This window comes from Pristiophorus japonicus, unplaced genomic scaffold (genome assembly GCF_044704955.1).
Source record: "Pristiophorus japonicus isolate sPriJap1 unplaced genomic scaffold, sPriJap1.hap1 HAP1_SCAFFOLD_452, whole genome shotgun sequence".
Classification (NCBI taxonomy): Eukaryota; Metazoa; Chordata; class Chondrichthyes; family Pristiophoridae; genus Pristiophorus; species Pristiophorus japonicus.
This window is the reverse complement of record NW_027254355.1, coordinates 477,571-491,616: the sequence shown is the minus strand read 5'-3', so window position 1 is coordinate 491,616 and position 14,046 is coordinate 477,571. Positions and strand designations below refer to the sequence as shown.

The 14,046-nt window shown below is 49.6% G+C and overlaps 2 non-coding genes across 2 annotated transcripts; both read right to left on the bottom strand.

Moving 5' to 3' along the window:
- Positions 1–2,714: 2,714 nt before the first annotated feature.
- On the bottom strand, positions 2,715–2,787 carry trnat-agu (transfer RNA threonine (anticodon AGU)). The gene has a single exon. It is a non-coding gene; the product is annotated as a tRNA-Thr (tRNA).
- Positions 2,788–3,994: 1,207 nt separating this feature from the next.
- Positions 3,995–4,067, bottom strand: trnat-agu (transfer RNA threonine (anticodon AGU)). Its single transcript has one exon. It is a non-coding gene; the product is annotated as a tRNA-Thr (tRNA).
- Between the last annotated feature and the right edge of the window lie 9,979 nt (positions 4,068–14,046).

Sequence of the window (14,046 nt, the reverse complement as noted above, 5' to 3'; positions counted from 1 at the left end):
AGACAGAGAGGGAAGGGGAGAGGGAGGGGAATAAGAGAGAGAGGGGAAAGGGGAGAGAGTGAAGTGTGAAGGGGAGAGAAGGTGGAAGGGGAGAGAGACAGGGGGAAGGGGTGAGATAGGGGAAGGAGAGAGGGGGAAGGAGAGAGAGAGGGCGAAGGAGCGAGGGAGAGAGGAGAAAATGGGTAGAGGAGAGAGAGGGAACAGGTGAGAGAGAGGAAGATGTGTGCGAGAGGGGGAAGGGGAAAGAGTGGGAGGGGAACGGGAGAGTTTGGGGAAGGGGAGAGAGAGGGGAAGGGGAGAGAGAGGGGAAGGGGAGAGAGAGGGGAAGGGGAGAGAGAGGGGAAGGGGAGAGAGTGGGGAAGGGGAGAGAGAGGGGAAGGGGAGAGAGAGGGGAAGGGCAGAGAGTGGGGAAGGGGAGAGAGAGGGGAAGGGGAGAGAGTGGGGAAGGGGAGAGAGAGTGGGGAAGGGGAGAGAGAGGGGAAGGGGAGAGAGTGAGGAAGGGAAGAGAGTGGGGTAGGTGAGAGAGTGGGGAAGGGAAGAGAGAGGGGAATGAGTGAGAAAAGTAGCGGGGAAAGCGAGAGAGCGGGAACGAGTAAAAAGAGGCAGAATGTGTAGTGATGGGGAATGTAGGGAGAGAGAGAGAAGGGAAAAGGAGGCGATAGGAGAGCGAGAGACAAGAACAGGAAAGCCTGTTGTTCCAGGCTTGGTTTAATATTTATAATTAAAGTCTTTGTTAATTGACCGTGAATTTAAATACTGAGCTAATCCCATTGAGATTTGAACCCACGACCACTGGTTTACTAGACCAGTGCTCTAACCACTGAACTATGGAGCCACCTGCTCTGGAAAAGACAGGGGAAGGAGCAGGAAAGAGAGGGGAAGGGAAAAGACAGACTGGAAGAAGTGAGAGAGAGGGGGAAGGGGAGACAGGGAGGAAGAGAGGGGGTAAGGGGAGAGAGTGTGTGGAAGGGAGGGAGATAGTGGATGGAGTGAGAGAGGGAAGGGGAGAGAGGGGGAACGAGTGGTTAGCAGACAGAGGGGTTGGGGAGAGAAGTAAGATAGAGGAGGAAGGATAGAGAGGGGAAGTAGTGGGGAGCGAATGAAAGTAGAGAGGGAAGGGGAGAGCAAGAGAGGGCAAGGGGAGAGAGAGGGTGAGGCAAGGGAGGGGGAAGGAGAGAGAAGGGAATGAGTGAAAGACGGGGAAAGCGAGATAGGGGTAAAAAGATGTAGAACAGAGTGTGTGGAAGGGAGGGAGAGAGTGCTCGAGAGACGAGAAGAGAGCCAGTTGTTCCAGGGTCAGTCTCGGAGCTGTTTAATATTTATAATTAAAGCCCTTGTTAATTGACAGTGAATTTAATACTGAGCTAATTTTAAGTCGGCCCCAGTGAGATCTGAACTCACAACTCCTGATTTGTAACACCAGAGCTCTAACCCTTGAGCTATGAAGCCACCAACTCTGGGAAAGACCGGGAAGGAGCAGGAAAGAGAGGGGAAGGGAAAAGAGAGAGTGAAAGGAGTGAGAGAGAGGGGGAAGGGGAGAGAGAGAGAAGGGGAGAGATAGCAAGGGAAGGGGAGAGGGAGAGGGGCACGGGAGAGAGTGGGGATAGAGTGAGAGAGAGGAAAGGGGAGACAGCGAGGAAGAGAGGGAAAGAGAGGGAGGAGATGAAGAGAGAGAGTGTGGAAGGGGGTGGAGAGAGAGGGGTTGAAGTGGGAAAGAGGGTAATGGGAGAGAGCGGAAGGGGAGAGAAAGGGGAAGGAGTGAGAGAGAGGGGGAATGGGAGAGAGAGGGAGGAAGCGGAAAGAGATGCTAAGGGGAGAGAGGGGGAAGGAGTGAGAGAGAGAAGGGAAGGGGAGAGAGAGGGTGAGGCAAGGGAGGGGGAAGGAGAGAGAAGGGAATGAGTGACAGATGGGGAAAGCGAGAGAGTGGGAAAGGAAGAGAGGGGTAAAAAGCTGTAGAACGGGACGTGATGGGGAAGGGAGAGTGAGATTTGGAAGGGGAGAGAGAGTGCAAGAGAGCCGAGAAAAGGAGAGGGGGAACATAAGAACATAAGAATTAGGAACAGGAGCAGGCCATCTCGCCCCTCGAGCCTGATCCGCCATTCAATAAGATCATGGCTGATCTGGCCGTTGTCTCAGCTCCACTTCCCCGCCCGCTCCCCGTAACCCTTAATTGGTTAAAAATCTATCTATTTGTGACTTGAATGCATTGAATGAGCTGCTTCCTTGGGCAGAGAATTCCACAGATCCACAACACTCTGGGAGAAGAAATTCCTTCTCAACTCGATTTTAAATTGGCTCCCCCGTAATTTGAGGCTGTGCCCCCGAGTTCTAGTCTCCCCGACCAGTGGAAACAACCTCTCTGCCTCTATCCTGTCTCTCCATTTCATTATTTCAAATGTTTCTATGAGATCACACCTCATCCTTCTGAACTCCAACAAGTAAAGACCCAGACTACTCAATCTTAAGGTAACCCCCTCATCTCCGGAGTCAACCAAGTGAATCGTCTCTGTACCCCGTCCAAAGCTAGTATATCCTTCCTTAAGGAAGGTGACCAAAACTACACGCAGTACTCCAGGTGCGGCCTCACCAATACACTGCACAGCTGGGTGTGAGGGGAGCCTGTTGTTGCAGGGTTGGTCTCGGAGCTGTTTAATATTTATAATTAAAGCCCTTGTTAATTGACAGTGAATTTCAACACTGAGCTAATTTTGAGTAGGCCCCCGTGAGACTTGAACTCACGACTGCTGGTTTACTAGACCAGTGCTCTAACCCCTGAGCTATGGAGCCACCTGTATTGGGAACGACAGGAGAAGGAGCAGGAAAGAGAGGGGAAGGGAAAAGAGAGAGTGGAAGGAGGGAGAGAGGGTGAAGGGGAAAGAGAGAGGGGAAGGAGTGAGAGAGAGCGGGAAGGGGAGACAGAGAGGAAGAGAGAGGGGAAGGGAGAGACAGAGGGGGAAAGGAAAGAGGGGGTAAGGGGAGAGAGTGTGTGGAAGAGAGGGAGAGAGGGGATCGAGTGAGAGAGGGAAGGGGAGAGAGGGTGAAGGAGTGGTTAGTGGACAGAAGGGTTGGGGAGAGAAGGAAGATCGACGAGGAAGGAGAGTGAGGGGAAGGAGTGGGGAGCGAATGAAAGTAGAGAGGGAAGGGGAGCGAGAGGGGAAGGAGAGAGGGTGAGGCGAGGGATGGGGAAGGAGGGCGAGGGGAATGAGTGAAAGACGGGGAAAGCGAGATAGGGGTAAAAAGATGTAGAACAGGAAGGGGACAGAGTGTGTGGAAGGGAGGGAGAGAGTGCTCGAGAGACGAGAAGAGAGCCAGTTGTTCCAGGGTCAGCCTCGGAGTTGTTTAATAATTATAATTAAAGCCCTTGTTAATTGACAGTGAATTAAATACTGAGCTAATGTTGAGTAGGCCCCAGTGAGATCTGAACTCACAACTCCTGGTTTGTAACACCAGAGCTCTAACCCTTGAGCTATGAAGCCACCAACTCTGGGAAAGACCGGGAAGGAGCAGGAAAGAGAGGGGAAGGGAAAAGAGAGAGTGAAAGGAGTGAGAGAGAGGGGGAAGGGGAGAGAGAGGGAAGAGGAGAGATAGCAAGGGAAGGGGAGAGGGAGAGCGGCACGGGAGAGAGTGGGGATAGAGGGACGGGGAGACAGCGAGGAAGAGAGGGAAAGAGAGGGAGGGGATGAAGAGAGAGAGTGTGGAAGGGGGTGGAGAGAGAGGGGTTGAAGTGGGAAAGAGGGTAATGGGAGAGAGCGGAAGGGGAGAGAAAGGGGAAGGAGTGAGAGAGAGGGGGAATGGGAGAGAGAGGGAGGAAGCGGAAAGAGATGCTAAGGGGAGAGAGGGGGAAGGAGTGAGAGAGAGAGGGGGAGGGGAGAGAGAGGGAGAGGGGAGAGAGAGGGAGAGAACCTGAAAGGAAAGGGAAAAGAAAGAGACAGGAGGGAGGGAAAAGGGCGAAGAGAGTGAGAGGAATGAGAGACGGATATTTAAATAATAAATTAGGCCCCAGTGAGATTTGAACTCACGACCCCTGGTTTACTAGACCAGTGCTCTAACCCCTGAGCTATGGAGCCACCTCTTCGGGTAAAGACAGGGGAAGAAGCAGGAAAGATAGGGGAAGGGAAAAGAGAGAGTGGAGGGAGTGAGAGAGAGGAGGAAGGGGAGAGAGTGCAGATGGAGTGAGCGAGGGAAGGTGATACGGAGGAAGAGAGAGGGCTTTGTGAGAGAGAGGGAGAGGAAGGAGTGAGAGAGAGGAGAGAGGAAAAGAGAGGAGGAGGGGGAGAGCAGGAAGGGGGAGCGAGAGGGGAAGGGGAAAAGAGAGGGGAAGGGGAGAGAGAGAGGGGAAGGGGAGAGAGAGGGAAGGAGTGAGGAAAGAATGAAAGTAGAGAGGGGAAGGAGAAAGGGGGAAGGAGAGAGGGTGAGGGGTGGGAGGGGGAAGGGGGAGAAGGGATTGAGTGAGAGACGGGGAAAGCGAGATAGTGGGAAAGGGAGAGAGAGGTAAAAAGATGTAGAACGGGTCGTGATGGGGAAGGGAGAGAGAGATTTGGAAGGGGAGAGAGAGTGTAAAAGAGACGAGAAGAGGAGAGGGGGAAGGGTATGAGGGGAGCCTGTTGTTCCAGGGTCAGTCTCAGAGCTGTTTAATATTTATAATTAAAGCCCCTGTTAATTGACGGTGAATTTAAATGCTGAGCTAATTTTGAGTAGGCCCCAGTGAGATTTGAACTCACAACCCCTGGGGACAGGGAGGAAGAGAGAGGGGAAGGGGAGAGAGAGGTTGAGATGGGAAAGAGAGGGAGGGAGGGGGAGAGAGTGGCGAATGAGTGAGAGAGAGGGGGAAGGAGAGAGTGGGGAGGGGAGAGAGTAGGGAGGGAGGGAGAAAGGGAGAGAGGGGGGAATGGGCCAGAGGGGGAGGGGGAGAGTCTGATGGGAAAGGGGAGAGCGAGAGCGAGGGAAGGAGAGAAAGGGAGGTGGGAGGGGGCCAAAAAAGTGGAGACAGGAGAGGGGAGAGAGAGTGTGGGAAGGGGAGAGAGAGTGAGAGAGAGGGGGAAGGGAAGAGAGAGGGGGTAGGTGAGAGGGGGGAAGGGATGAGAGAGAGAGGGGGGATGGAGAGGGGGAAGGGGGAGAGAGGGATGGGGAAGGGGAGAGAGGGTGGAGGGGAGGCAGCGAGGAAGAGAGGGAGGTGGGGAAAGAGAGGGAAGGGATGGACACAGAGAGAGTGTGGGAGGGAAAGGAGTGGGAGGGGGGAGAGCGAAAGGGGAATGAGTAAGAGAGTGGGGGAAGGGGAGAGAGTGGGGAGAGGCTGGGTAGGGGAGAGAGTGGGGAAGGAGTAAGAGAGTGGTGGAAGGGTAGAGAGGGGGGAGATACTGGGTAGGGGAGAAAGTGGGGAAGGAGTGAGAGACGGGGAAAGGGAGACAGGGAGGGAGAGAGAGGGAGGGGAAGGTGAGCAAGAGGGGAAGGGGTGAGAGAGAGGAGAGAGGAAAAGAGAGGGGGAGCAGGAGAGCGGGAAGGGGGGAGTGAGAGGGGAAGGGGTAAAGAAAGGGGAAGGGGAGAAAGAGGGAAGATAGAGGAGGAAGGAGAGAGAGGGGAGGAGTGGGGAGTGAATGAAAATAGAGAGAAGAAGGGAAAAGTGTGAGGAGAGGGAGGGGGAAGGGAATGAGTGAGAGACGGGAAAAGTGAGTGTAATGTCTGTAAGCGTGTAATGTTTGTAGCTCCACACTGTGGATGTGGACGTATTGTGTACTGCAACTGCAGAGTTAATAATAAACAGAACCAGGCAGATTTCCGGAGACTTCCGACAGAGCTGCCTGCCATGTCAGGAAGCTGCGTGTGAATATATCACATTTGGCAGCGAGATGGGATTTTTCGGATGATTTGAAGCTTAAATTTTGTTGGTGAAGGATTCAGCCAGCCGACAGAGTGACTTTGGAAGGTTCTGTCTTTCGAAAAAGCTGCAATAATCCGAGGTAAAATACAGCACACGGTGTGAACAGCTAGAGATTAAAATGGCTGGTGTAATCGGACATTTAGGAGAATATAGACACGACCGGGAACGTTTTAAAGTGTATGTGGATCAACTACAAATGTATTTCACTGCAAATAACATAATCGAAGTTCCAGACAATGCAGTCCAGAACCGGGCTGTGTTGGAACATAAGAAAGCGATCTTCTTATCAGAGGCAGGTCCGACATTATACAAAAACCTTGTAAATCTGCTTGTGGCTGACGAGCCAAAGGACACAACGCTTAAAGAGATTTTAACGAAACTGGAGCAGCACTATAACCCCAAACCGTTAGAAATTGCTGAAAGCTATCATTTCGGGATTCGGAATCAAAAGGCTGATTAAAATATCAGTGATTACATCGTAGCATTAAAAAAGCTATCGATGCACTGTAATTTTGGAAACTTTCAAAACCGCGCATTATGGGATCGTTTTGTTTGTGGGGTGAAAAATGATGCGATCAGAAGGAAGTTATTGACGACAGATGACTTGACTTTTGAGATTGCTTGTCAGACAGCGAAGTCGATGGGCATGGCCGAACAATATTCCCGAGAATTAAATAATAATTACGGTCGTCAGTCAACCGAGGTAAATCACCTGCACGATCAAGGTAAAAGACAGTTGGGGCCCAAAGTCTCAGAAACTGCAAATTCTAACAGAGTGTCGAAGTCGTGCTATAGGTGCCTGGGACAACACATTACTCAAAGTTGTCCATACGTGAAGGCAGAGTGTTTCTTCTGCAAAAAGACTGGGCATCTTGCAAAGGCATGCCGACTGAAGGGCAAACCAGTTTTTAAAGCTATGAGTCCAGCGTTCAAAGCTATGATAGAACTCCCAAGAGACTACATAGCATGGAAGAACAACAACAGGACAAGGAGATGTTAGAGTTACATGTCATCAGGAGCACGAGGTTAACGGACAGCGATTCGGGAAGCATCAAAAGCCACATAGATGTTACGGGATTCAAGATACCAATGGAAATTGACACGGGTGCATCCGTGAGTGTAGTACCGGAGTCACTGTACCTCGACAATTTCCAACTGGAGAAATCCAAGATAGAGCTGCGAGGCTACTCGGGAGAGAAAATTCCTGTGGTAGGTCGTATCACCGTACCAGTGAAATATAAAGATCAATTTCAGAACTTGCCTCTAATAGTAGTGAAAGGAGACAAGCCTGCTTTACTCGGAAGAAATTGGTTGAGCTCACTGAAGCCGGATTGGAGTGAGATTTTCTGTGTGGAAGCAAGATTTTCATCAACGGATGAGGTTATCAAGCAGTATCCGAAGGTGTTCTGTGAAATTGGCAGTCCGATCCAAGGCTTCAAGGCGAGTGTCAGGGTACAGAAGGACGCTAGATCAGTTTAATTACAAGCCACGTTCCGTACCATATGCACTCAAGGAGAAAGTTGAGCAAGAACTCAAAAGGCTAGAGACTGAGAACATTATTTGTAAGATAGATTGATGTATATTGGGCTACACCATTGTTGTTGTACCTAAGTCTGATGGTAAGGTAAGATTGTGTGGTGATTATAAGGTAACCGTAAACCAGGTTCTAGAGGGTAATGTCCCCAATACTTTGCCGAATATAGAAGATTTGTTCACAACACTGACAGGTGGTCAGATCTTCTCAAAACTGGATCTGACGAATGCCTACTTACAGCTTGAACTAGATGAGGAGTCCAAGTCATGTTTGACTATAAATACTCATCTCGGCCCATATCAATTTAATAGGTTACCGTTTGGAGTGTCTTCCGCCCCTGTCATATTCCAAGGGGTAATGAACCAGGTTTTGTAAGGTATTGAAGGGGTAGTATGTTATTTGGATGACATACTAATTTCAGCATCAAATAGGCAAATTCATAATAATACAGAAACATAGAAACATAGAAAATAGGTGCAGGAGCCGGCCATTCGGCCCTTCGAGCCTGCACCGCCATTCAATGAGTTCATGACTGAACATGCAACTTCAGTACCCCATTCCTGCTTTCTCGCCGTACCCCTTGACTACATCTAACTCCTTTTTGAATATATTTAGTGAATTGACCTCAATAACCTCACATTTCTCCACATTATTCTTCATCTGCCATGCATTTGCCCACTCACCTAACCTATCCAAGTCACTCTACAGCCTCATAGCATCCTCCTCGCAGTTCATACTGCCACCCAACTTAGTGTCATCCGCAAATTTGGAGATACTACATTTAATTCTCTCGTCTAAATCATTAATGTACAATGTAAACAGCTGGGGCCCCAGCACAGAACCTTGCAGTACCCCACTAGTCACTGCCTGCCATTCTGAAAAGTACCCATTTACTCCTACTCTTTGCTTCCTGTCTGCCAACCAGTTCTCAATCCACGTCAGCACACTACCCCAATCCCATGTGCTTTAACATTGCACATTAATCTCTTGTGTGGGACCTTGTCGAAAGCCTTCTGAAAGTCCAAATACACCACATCAACTGGTTCTCCCTTGTCCACTCTACTGGTAACATCCTCAAAAAATTCCAGAAGATTTGTCAAGCATGCTTTCCATTTCACAAATCCATGCTGACTTGGACCTATCATGTCACCTCTTTCCAAATGCGCTGCTATGAAATCCTTAATAATTGATTCCATCATTTTACCCACTACCGATGTCAGGCTGACCGGTCTATAATTCCCTGTTTTCTCTCTCCCTCCTTTTTTTTAAAAGTGGGGTTACATTGACTACACTCCACTCCATAGGAACTGATCCAGAGTCTATGGAATGTTGGCAAATGACTGTCAATGCATTCGCTATTTCCAAGGCCACCTCCTTAAGTACTCTGGGATGCAGTCCATCAGGCCCTGCGGATTTATCGGCCTTCAATCCCATAAATTTCCCCAACACAATTTCCCGACTAATAAGGATTTCCCTCAGTTCCTCCTTCTTACTAGACTCATTACTAAAACATTGAATGAAGTCCTCAAACAGCTAGAGAAGCACAGAGTGCGAGTGTCTGCTCGTAAGTGTGAGTTATTTAAAAACTCAGTTGAGTACTTAGGGTACAGAGTAGACAAAGATGGCTTACATCCAACCATGGAAAAATTGAATGCAATTTGAAATGCACCCACTCCCAAGGTGTGGCAAAGGCTACATATTGATTTTGCTGAGTTAGAAGGACAACAATTGTTCATTGTGATTGATAGCCATTCGAAGTGGGTTGAGGTGTTTCCAATGTGGAAAATAACAACAAGTAAAACAGTGGACATTTTACGAAAATTATTTTCTTCATTTGGCTTCGCTGAAGAAATTGTTTCAGATAATGGACCACAATTTCGTTCAGAAGAATTTGCACAATTCACGAGCAAAAATGGTGTGAAACATACCAAGGTTCCACCACACCACCCTGCTTCGAATGGTGCAGCAGAGCGCACTGTAAAAATTGTAAAACGTGCCTTCATAAAACAAATGTTAGATCCAAATCCAAGGAAACGACAATTGTCATTGGATCACAAATTGGCAAATTTTTTGATTACATATCGAAATACTCCTCACACAACTACTGGTAGAACACCAGCAGAGTTGTTTCTCCAATGACAGCCATGAACCAGATTCTCGTTGTTAAAGCCAAATTTGGCACAGTCCGTCGAAGAGACACAATTAAAACAGAAAGAGAATCATGATAGAGGTCGAGTAAAAGAGAGAAATGTGAAATTAAACCAGAAGGTGAGAGTGAAGAACCATCACCATAAATGGTTAAAGTGATTACCAGGAAGAGTGGTGAAGATATGTGGTCCTCGCACATATTTGGTAAAGATGTTTGATAATGGACAGGTTAGGTTTGTCCATATTGATCATATTTTACCTACAGACATTGAAGGAGTTGAAGGTGGGAATGATTCAATTATTTCTGACTCATCAGATAGTTTTGATACACCAGTAGCAAATCCTAAATCCAATGGACTGGAAACAAATCCAGGAGAGAATCAGAATGAAAGTCTGAGTCCGAGTCAGGAAAACAAAGAGCCTGACGTTAGAGTGAGTTCAAATGAAAATCAAGGAAATTCCGTGGAGGAAAACGTTCCTCAGGATGTGCCTCGAATGAGTGTGAAATCGACACCATGTTTGGAAGGTCCTGTTCGAGAGCGAAGGGATCCTCTTCGAAATGGAAAACAAGTGGTAAAGTTAAATTTGTAAATATGGGAAAAATAATAAGTTTATATCCTGTGTTATGTATAAACATGAAAGTTATGTATGATGTTTGTTATAATTACTTCTTCATTAAGGAGGGAGAAGTGTAATGTCTGTAATCTTGTAATGTTTGTAGCGCCACACTGTGGATGTGGACGTATTGCGTACTGCAACTGCATAGTTACTAATAAACAGAACCAGGCAGATTTCCGGAGGCTTCCGAGAGTGCTGCCTGCCATGTTGGAAGCTGTGTGTGCTTGTGCTCTGTAAATATATCACAGTGAGATAGCGGAAAAGGAAGAGAGGGGTAAAAAGACAAAGGCAGATGGAGAGATGGTGCAACTGAGACGAGAAAATAACTTGTTGTTTCAGGGTTGGTCTCAGTGCAGTTTAATATTTATTATTAAAGCCCTTGTTAATTGACAGTGACTTTAAATACTGAGCTAATTTAGAATGGACCCCAGTGAGATTTGAACCCACGATCTTGGTTTACTAGACCAGTGCTCTAATCCCTGAGCTATGGAGCCACCTGCCCGAGGCTGTGGGTCATTCCCCAGTTAGTGCTGTGTGTTTGAAGAATGCGGAGGGGTCAGTGAAACGCTCAGATTGTGTCTCGTCCCCCAGACTCCTGCCTCCACCTCTTCAATATTCGCCTCTCAACATCGATATATCGTGTCTTTCACGTGATAAAACATCCCAAGGCAACTCAGTCACACTCTGGCCCAATCTCTCTGTCTCTCTGTCTCTCTGTCTCACTCCCTCTGTCTCTCTATCACTTTCTCTCTGTCGCTCACTGTCTCTCGAGCCGGAAGGAGTTAGAGAGGGGCAAGGAGAAAGTCAGAAGGGAAAGGAGAGAGAGAGAGAGGGAGGAGAGAGATTGTGGAGTGAGTGGAGAGAGAGGAGCGGAGAATGGGGAGGGGAGAAAGCGGGGGAAAGGGACAGGGAGAGGGAAGGAGTGAGTGAGAGGGGGAAGGGGAGAGAGAGAGAGAGAGGGAAGGAGAGAGAGAGGAGCGTATCAGTAGTTGTTATTACATCGATAGTCCACTAGGTGGGGCTCTATTAGAGGACGAGAGAGGGAAGGGGAGAGTGAGGGGAAGGAGTGAGAGAGAGGGAAGGGGAGAGTGAGGGGAAGGAGTGAGAGAGAGGGAAGGGGAGAGTGACGGGAAGGAGTGAGAGAGAGATGGAAGGGGAGAGTGAGGCGAATGAGTGAGAGAGAGGGAAGGGGAGAGTGAGGGGAAGGAGTGAGAGAGAGACGGGGAAGAGGAGAGACAGAGGGAACAACAACAATAATGTATATTTATACAGCGCCTTTAACGTAGTGAAACGTCCCAAGGTGCTCCACAGGAGGATTATGCGATAAAAATTAGTGCAGGTGGGGGGGCGGTTTTAAGGAGTGTCTTGAAGGAGGAAAGAGAGGTAGAGAGGCGGAGAGGTTTAGGGAGGGAGTTCCAGAGCTTGGGGCCCAGGCAACAGAAAGCCCGGCCAGCGATGGTGGAGCGATTATAATCAGGAATGGTCAGAGGGCAGAATTAGAGGAGTGCAGACATCTCAGGGGGTTGTGGGGCTGGAAGAGATTACAGAGATAGGGGGGGTGTAGCGGCTGGAGGAGGTTACAGAGATAGGGAGGGGTGTAGGGGCTTGGGGAGGTTACAGAGATAGGGAGGGATGTAGTGGCTTGGGGAGGTTACAGAGATAGGGAGGGATGTAGGGCTGGAGAAGGTTACAGAGATAGGGAGGGCTATAGGTGCAGAAAGAGGTTACAAAGATAGGGAGGGGTGTAGGGGCTGGATGAGGTTACAGAGATAGTGAGCAGTGTAGGGGCTGGAGGGGGTTACAGAGATAGGGAGGGTTGTAGTGGCTGGAAGAGGTTACAGAGATAGTGAGGGGTGTAAGGGCTGGAGGAGGTTACAGAGATAGGGTGGGGTGTCGTGGCTGGAGGAGGTTACAGAGATAGGGAGGGGTGTAGGGGCTGGAGTAGGTTACGGAGATAGGGAGGGGGTGTAGAGGCTGGAGAAGATTACAGAGATAGGGAGGGGTGTAGGGGCTGGAAGAGGTTACGGAGATGGGGAGGGGCGAGGGTCCATGGAGGGATTTGAAAACAAGGATGAGAATTTTGAAATCGAGTCGTTGCTTAACCAGGATTCAATGTCGGTCGGCGAGCACAGGGGGTGAGGGGTGAGCAGGACTCGGTGCGAGTTAGGACACGGGTCAGCGAGCACAGGGGGTGATGGATGAGCGGGACTCGTTGCGAGTTAGGACACGGGACAGCAAGCACAGTGGGTGATAGGTGAGCGGGACTCGGTGCGAGTTAGGACACGGGGCAGTGAGCATAGAGGGTGATGGGTGAGCAGGACTTGGTGCGAGTTAGGACACGGGGCAGTGAGCACAGGGGGTGATGGGTGAGCGGGACTCGGTGCGAGTTAGGAAATGGGACAGCGAGCACAGTGGGTGATAGGTGAGCGGGACTCGGTGCGAGTTAGGACATGGGGCAGTGAGCACAGGGGGTGATGGGTGAGTGGGACTCGGTGCGAGTTAGGACACGGGGCAGTGAGCACAGGGGGTGATGGGTGAGTGGGACTCGGTGCGAGTTAGGACATGGGGCAGCCGAGTTTTGGATCACCTCTAGTTTATGTCGGGCAGAATGTGGGAAGGAGTGAGAGAGAGAATCAGAGAATCATAAACATTTACAGCACGGAAGGAGGCCATTTCGGCCCATCGTGTCCGCGCCGGCCGACCAAGAGTTACCCAGCCTCATCCCACTTTCCAGCTCTCAGTCCGTAGCCCTGTAGGTTACGGAACTTCAAGTGCACATCCAAGTAGTTTTTAAATGTGGTGAGGGTTTCTGCCTCTACCACCCTTTCAGGCAGTGAGTTCCAGACCCCCCCCCCCCCCCACCTTCTGGGTGAAGACATTTCCCCTCAAATCCCCTCTAAACCTCCCCCCAATTACTTTAAATCTATGCCCACCGGTTGTTGACCCCTCTGCTAAGGGGAAATAGGTCCTTCCTATCCACTGTATCCAGGCCTCTCATAATTTTATACACCTCAATTAAATCTCCCCTCAGCCTCCTCTGTTCCCAGGAAAACAACCCCAGCCTATCCAATCTTTCCTCATAGCTAAAATTTTCCAGTCCTGGCAACATCCTGGTAAATCTCCTCTGCATCCTCTCCAGTGCAATCACATCCTTCCTGTAATGTGGTGACCAGAACTGCACGCAGTACTCCAGCTGTGGCCTAACCAGTGTTGTATACAGTTCGAGCGTAACCACAGGGCGGGGGTAAGGTATGCATTTAATAAATTTGATGAATTTACAGAATGCCCTCCGAGGGTCAAACAGATGTGGCCGTGGGATTCATTATTTGTGGAAAATCCCAACTGGATCATCTTGTGTCCATTGCCGCATCTTGAGACTAGAACCAGCGAAGGCAGGAACTGGGAAATGTCAGGATATCACAGGAAGGATGTGATTGCACTGGAGAGGGTGCAGAGATTTACCAGGATGTTGGCTGGACTGGAGAATTTTAGTGACGAGGAAAGATTGGATGGGCTGGGGTTGTTTTCTTTGGAACAGAGGAGGCTGAGGGGAGACCTCCATTCCTTCACCCAGAGGATGGTGGGGGTCTGGAACTCACTGCCTGAAAGGGTGGTAGAGGCAGCAACCCTCACCACATTTAAAAAGTATTTGGATGGGCACTTGAACTGCCGTAAGCTACAGGGCTACGCACCGAGAGCTGGAAAGTGGGATTAGATCATCATCATAGGCAGTCCCTCGGAATCGAGGAAGACTTGCTTCCACTCTCAACATGAGTCCTGAGGTGACTGAACAGTCCAATACAGGAACCACAGTCCCTGTCACAGGTGGGACAGATAGTCGTTGAGGGAAGGGGAGGGTGGGGCTGGT